Source organism: Zalophus californianus, chromosome 7, assembly GCF_009762305.2.
Source record: "Zalophus californianus isolate mZalCal1 chromosome 7, mZalCal1.pri.v2, whole genome shotgun sequence".
Classification (NCBI taxonomy): domain Eukaryota; kingdom Metazoa; phylum Chordata; class Mammalia; order Carnivora; family Otariidae; genus Zalophus; species Zalophus californianus.
The window spans coordinates 5515647-5529916 of record NC_045601.1 but is presented as its reverse complement, the minus strand read 5'-3'; the positions used below and the strand labels follow the sequence as shown (position 1 = coordinate 5529916).

Here is a 14270-nt window from a genome sequence, read left to right as displayed (position 1 = left end):
ATGTGCCTTTAATGCTTTGATGAAATGAAGAGAAGTCTTGTCATCTTCCCTTAACTACCTTTTCCAGCGTGTTCATTGAATAAGGATTAATCCAACATGTCTATTAAAGAAGTTATTTTTTCACACCAAAATGAATACTTCTTTTTTTTCTTAGCAGTGTGGATTTGGTGCAACTTACTTGATGTTCTGGAATAGATTTTAATTTATTTAGCCTAAAAATAATCCTAAACATTATGACTACTTTGAAATACATTGACCAAGGTTAGGTTAGTCTCTTGCATTCATGCCATAATTATGGCTTTAGTGGCTTAATGGGATTCTTTAATTTTATTTTATAATTTTTGTGAAGGTGCAACTTGAATGCTAAGTGTACAAAAACAAGTCTTTGTTGAAAGAAGCAGCAGTGGGACACACACGCACACGGGAAATTTTTATGAGGAACTGACTTTACACAGTTGTGCCACCTTCTACTCGTGGGTATCCAGAGCAGGCATCAGGAAGATCCAGAGGGAAGGAAGTATAGACTCATTTGCTTTTGGGAGTATATAGAGTTTAGAGAGGCCTTACCTTTTTTTAAAGGGTTCCAACTGAATAACTCAGGCCCACCCAGGATAATCTCCCGTTTGAGTAGAGTCAACTGGTTAGGGACTTGAATTACATCTACAGAATCTTTTCACAGCAGCACCTAGATTAGCATTTGGTTGAATAGCCGGGAGAATGCTAAAAAAAAAGGCAACTGCCTCCTTTTTGTCTCCCAGCTCTTAAGAAGGAATGTATCTTACTGCTCAGCCTAACTGGTAACGCACACTAGAATGGAATTCTGGCAACTGTAGCTCAGTGTAGCTAAATTGACACACCCAGATAACTAACTTTTCTCCTTAAATAGTAGCTTCCTTTATTTTGATTATTGATATTAAAGGATAATCTCATTGATGAACAAGAGATATAAATTTGGGTATTATTAGAAGATACACAGCTATTTCAGGGAGGTTAAGATCAATCAGGAATCATGTCCATTTTTGGTCTATATTTAGTTTATATTTAATAGGTTTACTTGTTCCTACCGACCTTGTTCTTTATTTTCCTCCCTCGCATCAGTTTTCCATGTTTAGTGTACACATGCCTTTTAACACTTAATATGAAGAAAAGTGGATATTCGGGGTTTTTATATAAGCAAGATTCCAATGTATTACAAGTCAAGTAATCTGGAGAGAGGTCTGATTCTTGTCTTAAATGAAAAGGAGCAACTGACCAGGGAAAAACAGGTCACATCAACTGAAAACTAATTTATTTCTTGATTCTTTTATCCACTAGACATTTTAATTAGCAGTAATCGCGCCTCGGATAAACCTCATTGGCTACGATACTGCCACTGCGCAAAGCTTCCACTAGACATTTTAAAAAAATTTCCTTTGTGGTAGGGAATACACTAAGTCCTGAAGATACAGTTAAATATAAGATAACAGTGCCTGCTCTTTCATAGACAAGCTGGAGAAGTATAGATTTTAATTAGAAGTAAATTAAGCCGGGTTAGATGATACTATTTTTCATGAGTTCCTAGTTTTGTTCCAGTAGTGGGTATAACTTAGAGGGGCCACAGACTTTAAAGTCTTGAGGGTTCCTAGATAGGTTTTTCAAAATTGCTACAAACCATTAGAGAATTTTAAGGAAGAAGTGTTTTATACTTTACTGGGAGGAAGGCCTTTATTTTGGTTATTGATATTACAGGATATTTTATTGATAAGGGATATAAATTTAAGTGTTATTAACTATTAAATTTGCATGTGTAGATAAAGTCTTTGCAATTTATGAGCTGTAGACTTTGAGGATTAGGGTTCCATTTATTGTGTAATAGTTTCTACTACTTAAAATCAGTTCTTTCAGCATGGAACAATTAGAATAAAATGCTCTGTTTTTCAAAGAAAATCAAATTAACTTGATTTATAAGTTCTTCCCCCCCCCCCCCCCCCATAGAATGCCAATTTTGTATTTCAGTAAGAAGATCTGGCATGGTAAGCCTAGGAAGGCCATAATTCAGCTGCTTACAGCTCTCCCAAATGCAGTAGGTGTTCACAGAGGCTTGCATTTCTTTTTTGAAAGATTTTGTTTGTTTGTTTGTTTGTTTGTTTGTTTGTTTGTGAGAGCCAGAGAGCACGCATGAACCTATGAGTGGGAGGAGGGGGGAGCTAATCTCAAACAGACTCCACACTGAGCGCAGAGCCTGACATGGGCTCACGAACCCTGAGATCATGACCTGAGCCGAAATCAAGAGTTGGGGTGCTCAACCAACTGAGCCACCCAGGTGCCCCCGAGGCTTGCATTTTTTATGGCTGCATGAATTTGTTTACTGTGAGGATATATTGTTACATCTCCTACTTTGTAGATAAAATGAGAGAGCTGAACTCTAGAGTTGGTAATATGGAGTTATGTTTATTGAACATGGTATTTTCTCTCCCATTTCACTAAACATCTGAGTGTGAAGAATATCCTAAGAAACATGGGGCAAGAATCCTAATCTTAAGTAGAATTTTAACCAATAGTAGAAATGAAGAGATGAGATCTATATACATAATAGAGTTGCCTTATAAAAATGTGTCATTGGTAAGAATCAGATGACTAGGACTCCTAGAGAAATTGAAGATGGAAGAGCTCCTGAGACAACTAGTCAAAAATGGGCCTCAGAGATACTTTCACATTTCATGCGGACATGGAAAAAGAATAGGTTCAATGATGCTGCTTCCAGTGTGGCATAGTGGAGAGGACATGAGAAAAAGAGTCAGACTTGCGTTTATATTCTGGGTCTTTTACTTACTCTTTAAAGCACTTGCGACAAGTTACTTTCTCGGACTAAATCTCATCTGTAAAATAAGGTAATTTTAGGATTAGTAAATATGAAAGGATTATTTTTAGTTATTTTTTATACTGATTGTTTTATAATACAGACAGTTGATAAATCTTTAGGTGTCTGTGGTCATTTTCAAAGAGATGTTTTCTTCAATTATGATTACTATTAACAGTATTTAAATTGAACCTCATTCTCAAAATTAATCACGGTAATTATTAATGGTAGCTTAATTCGTAAGCATTACAATGATTTCATGTGGTTGTTACAAAGCTTGTTTTATACCTGAGAAAATGTTTCCATTGCCTTCATATTTCAGTTAGATGGGAAATAGCATCTGTTACATCAGTTCCTTAATTAGCTGAGAGGAAATGGAGCAAACTTATTCTCAAAGAGTGGACTTGGGTGTCCTGTCTAAGCAAATCTTGTTGTTGTAGGTAAGAGAAGTCTTTCATCACTAGTGGATAAGTGGTGCACCATTCCCCGGTCACTGAAAATACTTCCTTCGTCACTGAAAATACGTCCTTGGTCACTGATGAAACATATTTTAAAGCTGTAATTAAAGCTTTGAAGCAAAGAATAACTTTGTGATTATACAGTTCTAGTGATGTCAGTGGGTAATAGGGAGAGGAATTTAAGAACTGCACTTCAGTTCCATATCTCTGAAAGTTGAGCGTGCTCGAAATGATTTCTAATAAAGAAGACAAAAAACATGGATTCTCTGAACTTTTATTGTTTATTCTGCTCAGAGATCATGCTTTTCTTTGGTGAGGTAGGTGAATTCTCAGGGAATTACAGTAGAGTGTAAAAATAACAAAATGTAACATTTAACTTAAACATTAATTATTATAACTGGATAGTATATAAAATATATAGAAGTGACAGTTTGTAACAGTAGAGAGTCATGAGTATAACAGGCCAGTTTAGTTAGTAAATAGTTCAGGAATTTTTTGAACAGTTTTTAGGGAAATTATATATATTGCCTGCATAACTGTAATTCATGAAGAAGGCATTCCTACAGCTGTTTTTACCTATTAAAATGCCTGCAGAGTGGCATTTAATAAAGAAACAAAAGATAACAGACCCTGTTTTTACTCTCTTTTTGCTTGACCACCACCTATTTGATGGAAGTGTTTAAAGGTGCGGTTAGCTGTTGTGGTTCCACTTAACGTGTATTCAGACTGTTGAAACCCGTTCCAGTCATGCTAACAACATCATTGAAGAAGAATTTTTTAAAAAAATGTTTTCAGTTTATTCACATCTTTGAATGTACATGTTAGTCTTACTCTGGGTCAGTCATTTTTCACAAGTACCCACAGGAAGTGAAAATAATTCAGTATCTTTAAGGGGAAAGGGAAATTGCGTTACATAATACACTGTGCCACATTAAATAATCACTTTTATGGTTCTGTTTTGCTGATCCAGTTATCGTGAAGGTTTATTAGAAAGGTATCACTTTTTATAGCTATATTTTGTTAGCCACATTTTAATAAAAGATTAGAAGAAAAGTCTTGGATTTTATAGGTTTTGGATGATAGAGGCGGTGTAATAGGAGAAATGTAAACCTGGAGAACCTTAAATTCACCTAGTTCTTCAATGAAGTAAAGTTATCCTTGCTTTTTATCCTCTGGGAAGTATAGAGAGGTGAAATATGTTAATACTTTGGAATTCTTAGGAAAAGAACTCTGCTTCTAATGCATGAACCATTTGGACAATCTAGTACTGTTTTTAATCACCATTGGACATCATGTCATCTGTTAACCAGAAATAAGAGGTATGCTATTCACAGTATTTATACCTACTACCACTTGGCTGTGCATTAAAACCATCTGTAGAGCTTTTCAAAATATGAAAATCTCTGGGGTATGTTGTGGATACCTATCTATATTTTTTTCAGTTGAAATCAGAGGGACAATTTTAAGATATTTAAATAAACCACATAATTATCAGTGTTACAAATATTTTAGATAAGAAACAGAGGGCGCCTGGGTGGCTCAGTTTGTTAAGCATCTGCCTTCAGCTCAGGTCATGATCCCAGGGTCCTGGGATTGAGCCCAGAGTCAGGCTGGCTCTGCGCTCGGTGGTGAGTCTGCTCGTCCTTCTGTCCTTCTGCCCCTCTCCCTGCTCTCTCTCTCTTAAATCAGTATCTTAAAAAAAAAACAGAGAATCTCCCCCTCCCCCCCCCCCCCCCCCCCCCCACACACACAGGGGCACCTGGGTGGCTCAGTCGTTAAGCGTCTGCCTTCAGCTCAGGTCATGATCCCAGGGTCCTGGGATCCAGCCCTGAGTCATCCTCTCTGCTCAGTGGGGAGTCTACTTCTCCCTTTCCCTCTGCCCCTCCTTTAACCCCCACTTACGCTCTCTCTCTCTCTCTCTCTCTCTCTCTCTCAAATAAACATATAAAAATCCTAAAAAAAAAAAAACAAAACCCAAACTATTAATGTTACTCTGGTTTGACTTACTTTTATCATTCTAATCTTAATTCTAAAATTTTCCAAGGTTGAAAGTCACTGCCATGAAAATAATTAAAATATCCTAGGTAATTGGGGGTGGGCATCTGTATTTTTTAATCTAAAGGAATGACTGATTAATTGTTATTTCATTCAATTTAATTAATTTTATTATTATTTTTTTTACTGTGGCTTTGATTTTGGGGCTTCCTTGTAGAGGAACTCGGACTTCCTTGTTGGTTGGTTATGTTAACATAATGACAGGCAGTGGAATTCATATTACCTGGAAAGTCATCTTTTAAGGAAAGGCTAGGAGGGGAGTAGGGATACTAGGAGGTACATAATAAAAAGTATTAGGTACTATGAACTTAGTCACTGTCTTTGCAACCTTGTAACCTTTACAAATGAGGAAATATAATTTCAGGAGGTAGTTATTTCACCGAATAACCTACATCAGTCAAGTTTAGTTATGCACTTTGATAAGACAGTGAATTTTGGTGTCTGTCACTCATTTCAATTGCAAGTAAATAGTTACTCCATTACTATTTATTTCCTGTGTGTCTTCCTGGCTAGCTAGCCTGTGAGCTTCTTCAGGGCTTGCATGTCTGTCCACTTAGGCGTCATAAACCTTGTTTACTTAGGAAGGTGCCTTCTGTTTAGTAGAAAAATTCAAATACTGAGTAAGTAAATGAATATATGCATGAGTTGCTCAGGGTTACAGAGGTAACTGAAATAAGGTACTGAAATAAGGCTAGTATTTGAGTCTTTGTTCACTTTTTTGAGGTAGGTAATGTGGAAAGACCTTGTTTGTTGTCTTTCTACTTAATCAGTTCTTTTTATTTGTTCTCTGTTACACAGTGACCAAATGCTGATTTAGGGTTTGGATCATACTTAACACTCCAGTTATTGTTAATAAATATGAATACTTGGTAGGTGCTCAGGACCATGGAATATGAAACAGTTTAGCATATTCCTTTTTTCCTTACCAAGGATCTTAAAGTTCAGGTGTGACAATAGAGCTCTGCAGTTACGCATTTCTGTATTAGAGACAGTTGTGTTTTTGATGCTGCTTATCACCGATGGGTTCAAGATTACCTGAAGGAGGCTGTGAGTTAATATTTGGGCAATATGAATGCTGTAAATAGCTACAGTGGCCTTAGGTTGGACAGACAGGACATTGCAAAGTAACAACTATAAATAATAGAGCTGCTCTTCCTCTTCTCTGTTATAGTCCTCAAGGACTGTAATCTAACAACCCATGTGCCCTTGCTCTCTTACGTTTTGGAAAATCCTAATTATATAGCATTAAGCTATGGTCTTTGGCTTCCAAAGAAATGAGGCAGGCCGTAGCTGTATGTGGATCCTTCAAGATAACCTTTACTTTCCTATGATTGTAGTTTATTCCTCTGATTCATCTTTTTATTTTGAATATGTGTCTTTACTTCAATTACATGTTTAGTGTTTTTTTAATCCCAGAAGGCAGGTAGAATATTCTGTTTTGGTATTGCCTAGTTGATATTTTTCTTTATAGGTCTTATATTGAATTTTTTAGATGTTCAGTGATTTTCCCTAACCTACGTAGAAAAGTACACATGTAGAATGCATAAGAAACACCATGTGGCTTAGGAGTTTAGTAATCATTTAACCGGTATGTTTTATTTACTTGCTACTTTTAAGTTTATAATACAGAAATTTAATTCCAGATGTTTTTAAAATGCTTACTGTATACAAAATATTTTGCCAGATGTATTAAGGAAATGATTTCTAATGTATAAGGACAGTAGTGAGTAAAGCAAATGCATAATGATTTAAAAAAAAACCTAATTTGAATTTAGTGATGCTTTTGAAGTAAATTTGTATTGTGTTCATTAGAATAGCATGTATATATGTTGAGAAACCAGTAGTACATTTGTATGTGACACATTGTTTCATTGATAAAATACGCATACATATAAAATGTCAAATACTCAAGAGAAACTGATGAAAACATTATAATAGAAGTACAAGTCCACATCTGTGCAGACTAGAACAGAGAAGTGTACATCTGTGGGTTATATACCAAACTCATTTAGGCATTTTAAAAATGTATTTGAGTCATACGAAAAATGAGAAGGAACCATCTTGCTCTCTAGAGCCTTACTACTCTGTATACTGATATGGAAGACTATCTATAGTACAGTAGTAGTATGTAGTATTATAGAGCCATGAAATTCTATGGAAGCAAAGTAGGGGAGGTGGATTCTGAGAGAGAGGGGGTGATGGGAAAATATTATGGAAGCAGTAGTATTTGAACTCTTCAGTTTCACTAATTTTTAATAAATTCCTTTTACTATTCTTTTGGTCTATTTTGTGTAGAGCTCATGGAATAAACATGGTTTATTCCTTCTTCTGGGAAACTGTAGTCATCTTTATGTGCTGTTCCAAATCCAAACCCTATATGGAAGACAGTTCAATGCTTTGATTAGCTGAGCTCTCCTCCAGTCCGCTACCGCAGAGATTACAGGTGGATCTTTATTGAGCTTCTTTCTCATAAAAATTTTATTTTAAAGTAATTCCATGTTTTTAGTTAATGTTTAGTATATTTTTATTGACTAAGTTAATTAAAAATTAGATTATGTTAAGATGGTACTCTTTATCCCCAAAGTGCTTTCTGATTGTATTTTTCTAAATTACAACCTGTAGTCATGTCCGGTTTTTTGCTGTTGTTTAGTCATCCATTCTGTTATGTTCCTGCTTATATCATTTCCTACAGTCCTCTATTCCTGTTAGATTTTAGAGAGCAACCTTTCCAGGACCGCAGTAACATCACTTGTTGATAGGTCTTAGGAGACGCCTGGCCCTCCTCTGTGTGCCGTACAGACATGGCACAGGTCGAGCTCGTCCCAGTCCTGGTCCTTTGGTGTTAAGGGCTAGACTTACTACACTTGCACAGGTGAGGACACCAAGGGTCGGGTGTTTTGCCTGAATACAGTTGGTAAGTATAGTATCAAAATTCCTTAGAGTATCAGCAAATGAGTATTCAAAAATCACATTTAAAAATCATATTCTAAAACAAATGTTTTGTTTTGAATGTCTGTAGAATTTACTGTCTAAATAAATTCCCTCAGGAAAAGTTACCTTAGTAATAGTGAACCATATTCTGTCATTCTCTGAACTCTCTTCTTAATACTATCACACTTGGGCCTGGGAATGACCTTTGCTCAAGGCAGTAAGTTAATTCTGTAGGTGGCTTTGTCAGAATAATCATCTTGTTTCTTGTTACTGTCTTCAGTGAAATAACTTGTAATCTTTTTTATTACTTTGGTTTTAAAATAATTATATTTAACCTTTCTTACTTAGTAGTGTACTGTTAGTTGTAAAGTGCTGAAGGCGGATTGTGTAAACTGAAGTCAGTTTAGCTGAGTGACACTGAGTAAGTCAGGGTTCTGCCCATTAGTTTATCTCATTTTTCAGTAAGAAAGAGGTGATTTATAATAATACCTACCTCTAAGGCTTTGAAAGAATTAACTTTGTAAGATGTAAAATGCTGAGTATGAGGCCGTATGTGTTTACTTCTGTTAATCGTATTAGCTGTGACTTTATCTTTGTATCTCATGCTGTGCTCTAGGAAAAGTTGAACAGTTACAGGGCATCTCCTGTGATCAGTGCTAAGGAGTATGGAGGGGAGTTTGATTCTAGACTTCTTGGAGCTTTTTAGATAGTAATACAAATCAGACTTACTATGTCAGAAGATAAAACGATAGAAGGAAACATCCTGTCTGAGAGGACCTGGGGAAGATTTCATTAAGAGATGATTTTTGAAATTGGGATTTTGATTTGGGGGGGAGAAAAAGTAGAAATGTTAAGTCTTTTTCTTTTTTCTTAGTGTACTATCAGCAAGTAAATGTTCCAATTTAATATTTTAAAACACCACTTTTTAAAACAAATGACTGCTTTTCTATACCTTTAATAATCTTTTCTTATATATACTCTGTAGTGAAGAGAATAAAACAGTATACAAAATTTCACATAGGAATAGGAAAAGGATTCTAATGCTTTGAGGAAGTGTTTTATGCTTCCATGGGCAATAACTGCTTTTATATGGGTAATCGTTAGCAACAGAAACCCAGGTTTCCAAAAGGATTTCCTGACAGTTCTTTATTTCTGTTCTCACTCTCTATTTTTGTTAACCGTTATCCAGCCCATTGATCTTTAAACTTGCTGGGAAGTGAAATTAAAAATCACTTGATCATTTTTGTCTTTTTATGGGAAATTCTTTACACATATTTAGTTCAGTCTTTTCACCTTCACTGTAGTATCATCAAGGTCACATTCAGCTTCCCGAATGGTCACAATCCACAATTATTTCCGCATACTACAAGTCGCTCAGATCTAGAGAAATCTTGATAATTTTTGGTCGTCATTGGAAGAAACCAGTGTTATTTGGCCATAATTTGGCCATAGTGTGGCCATAACTGGTGATATATAAGTTTAGTTTAGACGCAGGGTCATTACACGTTTAAATTAGTAGAATTACTGTATGAAAACTGGAAGGAGGGCATACCTGACAGTCTTTTAGTATTGTTTATAGGAAATGTTTCTTGCGAAGGAAAAGTATTGAGAATAGTCCCTTTGTTCTTAACTTGGAAAAGATAAAATATTGACATAACAATAAAAGTTCTTCAAATTTAGTAAATTGTTTCATTATGCTTAATTATCTGAGAGAGAGAGCGAGCACAAGTGGGAGGAGCAGAGCAAGACTGAGAATCTCAAGCAGACTTCACACTGAGCACAGAGCCCGACGTGGGGCTTGATCTCATAGTCCTGAGATCAGTACCTGGGCCAAAACCCAGAGTCGGATGCTCAACTGACTGCACCACCCAGGCGCTCCTCATTGTGCTTAATTTAACAAGCATTTGTCGAATGCCTGCTTCTTAAAGAATTTCCTGGAGGAGGCTTCAGCAGAGTGAATATAGACATATTCTAATCTTCATATATTATTAGAAAATAATTTGTTTTGAAAATATGGTTGTTAGGGTGCCTGGGTGGTTCATCTGTTAAGTGTCCGACTCTTGATTTTGGCTCAGGTCATGATCTTGGTGTTATGGGATTGAGCCCCATGTCAGGCTCCCTGCTTAGCTGGGAGTCTGCTTCTTTCTCTCAGATAGGAAAATCTTTAAAAAAAGAAAAAGAAAATATGATTGTTGCTGGGCTCAAGTTCAAGTTAAAATTTTTGAGGAACTTTATATCCAGAGTCAGTGAGCAGTTAAATTATATGAAATCTACTTTATGTCCAGTTTCTCAATGAATATTTCTTACTAATTTAAGATTGTATATACAGCTGGAGATAGTTATATGTTTAAGCTTTATCTCTTGGCTTAAAATATATATATTCATAAGTGTGTTATTGGAATCTTGGTTTGCTTAAATATGTAACACTTTTGAATTCCTTTCAAAAGGAATATAAACCTTCACATTAAGAGCACAGTAGGGGCAGAAGTCTTGGGCTCATTTGCCTGACTACAAATGTGTAATTAAAAGAGATTTTTTTTAATCAGCAGGGGTTGGTACAATCAGTGTGGTCTGATGTTTCATGTTATAGAATTACTTTGTTGTTCAGATAGATGCTGTAATTAGAACATAATTTTAAACTTCACAGGGCACTGACTCCTCAGGTGTTTTAAGTAGTTCCTCAAATTTTGAGATTTTTTTGATTTAATATGTTTATGTCACTGCATATAGTAGCTTCAAAAATGAAATGGAGGATATGTAATTGAGAAGTAATGGTTAGAACTTGTTTCAGGACAATGGTTTGAATTAGCCCCAACTCATTTATAATGTTGATTATATTGTGTATTAAGACCAAATTTTAGTTGTAAGAATCTCACCCATTGAACACTTTAAAAACTGAAGGAATTCTATGTGTGAAGTGGCCACAGGTTTATCATTTTTGTATATTTGTGTCATTGAAATTTGATAGGCAGTTGTCTCATCTAGAAAAAAAAGCGTATTTGTAGATGTAAGAGATCTGTTTTACCAGGTACTTCTCTGCCAGTTGTTGATACTGTTCTTCATGTAACTTATTCAGGAATTCATTTATGGAGAAAGAGCACTTGACTTGGAATTAGGACATAGGACCAACACCAAAAAAACAAAAACCACATTTACCAAATAATTTCAGTTTGTTTCCATATCTATATCCAAAGTCCCTACTATCTCTGAATGCTATGCAAGGCATGTTTAAAATACCACACAGATTTTTAAAGGTAAAATAGAAAAAGTTCTCAAGATTCAGGATGTCAGTGTTCTGTTTCTGGCTTTTTCACTATTTATGCTATTTTAGGGCAGTTTGCTTAATTAGGGCTCTCCTGTGGGTGATGTCTTATGCTAGGAATTCGTATTGCTACTGCAGGCTCTGAAGTCACTCTGTCAGATAGAATTGATACAACACTTATTTTCTGCATGACTTGGGCAAGCCATGTCTGTCTCAGCCTCCGTATTAATGTGTTAGTAAGAATAACAGTACTGTACTCATATGGCTATTAGGAGGATTGGATGAGCTGGTGTGTTTATATTACTGAGCATAGTACTTGGCAAGCAGTAAGTGTTTAATAAAAGCTTAGTTACATATCATATCATCACCACCATTGTTATTTTCATTTCTGAATTTCTTCTTCATCACCTGAGAGACTAAAAGTTATTTGAAATTTGTTATTTCTTTATAGTATACTTGTCAAGAATGTAGATCATAATAAAGTGTCATTGGTAATCGTATCTGTTCTATAATTAGGAATGAATGGTATTATAAAGTTCCTTTATATGCTACTAAACTTTAATTTACTATATAAATAAAGCTATATTGCTATTTCCTTGAATGTTGTCTTGTCATTTCAGCCTCTTTTATTTAAGTGGTTTTGAGCTTTGAACATATGTATATATACATAGTAATTATGTATATGTAAGTTGTCTTTGCTCTTATTTTGTTCTATTAAGATATAACTGTAGTCTTGCCAGGGTTTTGTTTTGTTTTGTTTTGTTTTGTTTTAAGATTTTACTTATTTTAGAGTGAAAGAGCACAAGCAAGGGGAGTAGCAGAGGGGGAGGGAGAGAGAAATTTTAGCAGACTCCACCACTGAGCGTGGAGCCTGGCCCAGGGCTCAATCTCAGGGCTCAAGATCATGACCTGAACCAAAACCAAGAGTCGAAGGCTTAACCGACTGAGCCACCCAGGTGCCCCTAAGTCTTGGCAGTTTTAAAAAGACTTTGACAACTATTACTGCATTCCTCTGATAGAGTGAAGCAAGGTAGTACTGAGGTGATAAGAGTAAAGGAAAGGCACAAACTTTGGGTATGAAAATCAGACCTCAGAAGCATTATTATAGAAAATCTGGGCAAGTTGACTTAGAAGAGAACAAAAATAAAAGGGGGTAAAGATTGTCCAAGATAACTGGCAACTTAAATACGAGGTCAAAAAGAAGCAGGCCCAGAAACTAAGATACATAAGGAACGGAGATTATATAGAAGCTTATATAGACAGAGACACAAAAATAATACAGCAAGGCACTGTGGGGAAAACTGCAGTGTACTGATGTATTTTAATGACATTCCTCAATAATAAAAGCTCAGTTGTTCAGTAAGTATTTGTTAAGGGCCAGATATGTCTAAAGTCAGTTATATACATATTATCAAGAGTTTAAAAATCAGTGAGACATGCTTGGTAACAGGTAATTAAATTGCAGTATGATACTTAGAACAAAAGATAAATAAAAGCAAATATTAAAGAAGGCATTCTGGATATAGGTGATAACTTGCATAGTTATGGGTATCAGAATCCATGTTTGTGAATAGGCCAATTTATTTACAACATTGAATGAATATAAGCAAGAAATGGCACCTGAAATTTGTGTGGATTGAATGGGTATATGTATAGCAGCTTCTCTCTGTCAAGGCATAAATAACCTTATGACTGCATTTCAGAGATTTTTCTACAAAACCAGTTAGTCTTTGTCCTCACGTTTAAAAAGTCTGCACTTATTAGGATCAATAATAATTGAGACCCATTTGTAGAGAAGTTTGGAGAAGGGAGATAATGAGCTCCAGTTGAGACATGTTGAGTGCTTTGGAGACAATGACGTCCACATGTCAAGTTGGCAGTTGAATTTGAAGGCCTAGAAATCAGCAGGGATGACTGTGCTGGAATGCAGATTTGGGACTGTGTCAATTGGAAAAATACCCATGTTCTGTATTGTGAAGATTTGGTGGCACATTAAATGACATGACATTGCTCTGGATGATTATAAAACAGACATTGTAATCATGAGTAATAATGAGCTGTTTTTTCCTACATCGTATCTCTGCTGTTGACTCTTGAAATATTATATGAGGGACACCTGGGTGGCTCAGTTGGTTAAGTGTCTGCCTTTGGCTCAGGTCATGATCTTGGGATCCTGGAATTGAGCCCTTGTCGGGCTCCCTGCTCAGTGGGGAGTCTGCTTCTCTCTCTCTCTCTCCCTCTGCCCCTCCTCTTCAGTCCCCCTCCCCGCTTATGCTTGCTCTCAGTCTCTCAAATAAATAAGTAAAATCTTAAAATATATATATATATATATATATAATTTGAAATGTAACTGTAGAAAGAAATCAGTGCCTTGACCAACGTTTCTAAGAGATGCACCATGTTTGATGTATATCCATTGGCCTCCCTCCTCTCTCCTTCATTTCAACCTTTTCTTTGTCCCAAATTATTTATTGAAGTGAGAAAGGGTGTAGATTCTTAATGTAGGGATTGGGTACAGAAGTATGTACTCTAATCCTATGGTAATTCCTTGTTTGTTTTTTTATGACTGAAAGAGAACATCTATGGATAGGTTTTATTGACTTCTATAGTAATTGCCAATTCTGTATTGCCTTTATTATCCATTACAGAAACAGAAAACGAACACAGGGAGAAATTGTTTGTATTGAATACTTACTAGGCTTAAAACTCACTCTTGAAGGAATTT

The 14270-nt window shown here is 35.8% G+C and overlaps 1 protein-coding gene and 1 non-coding gene across 8 annotated transcripts in view; one reads left to right on the top strand and one right to left on the bottom strand.

Moving 5' to 3' along the window:
* QKI (QKI, KH domain containing RNA binding) overlaps positions 1 to 14270 on the top strand; it is a 156701-nt gene that overhangs the window by 91460 nt on the left and 50971 nt on the right. The window lies entirely within an intron of this gene.
* Positions 1248 to 1384, bottom strand: LOC113928214. The gene has a single exon (XR_003521868.1). It is a non-coding gene; the product is annotated as a U4 spliceosomal RNA (small nuclear RNA).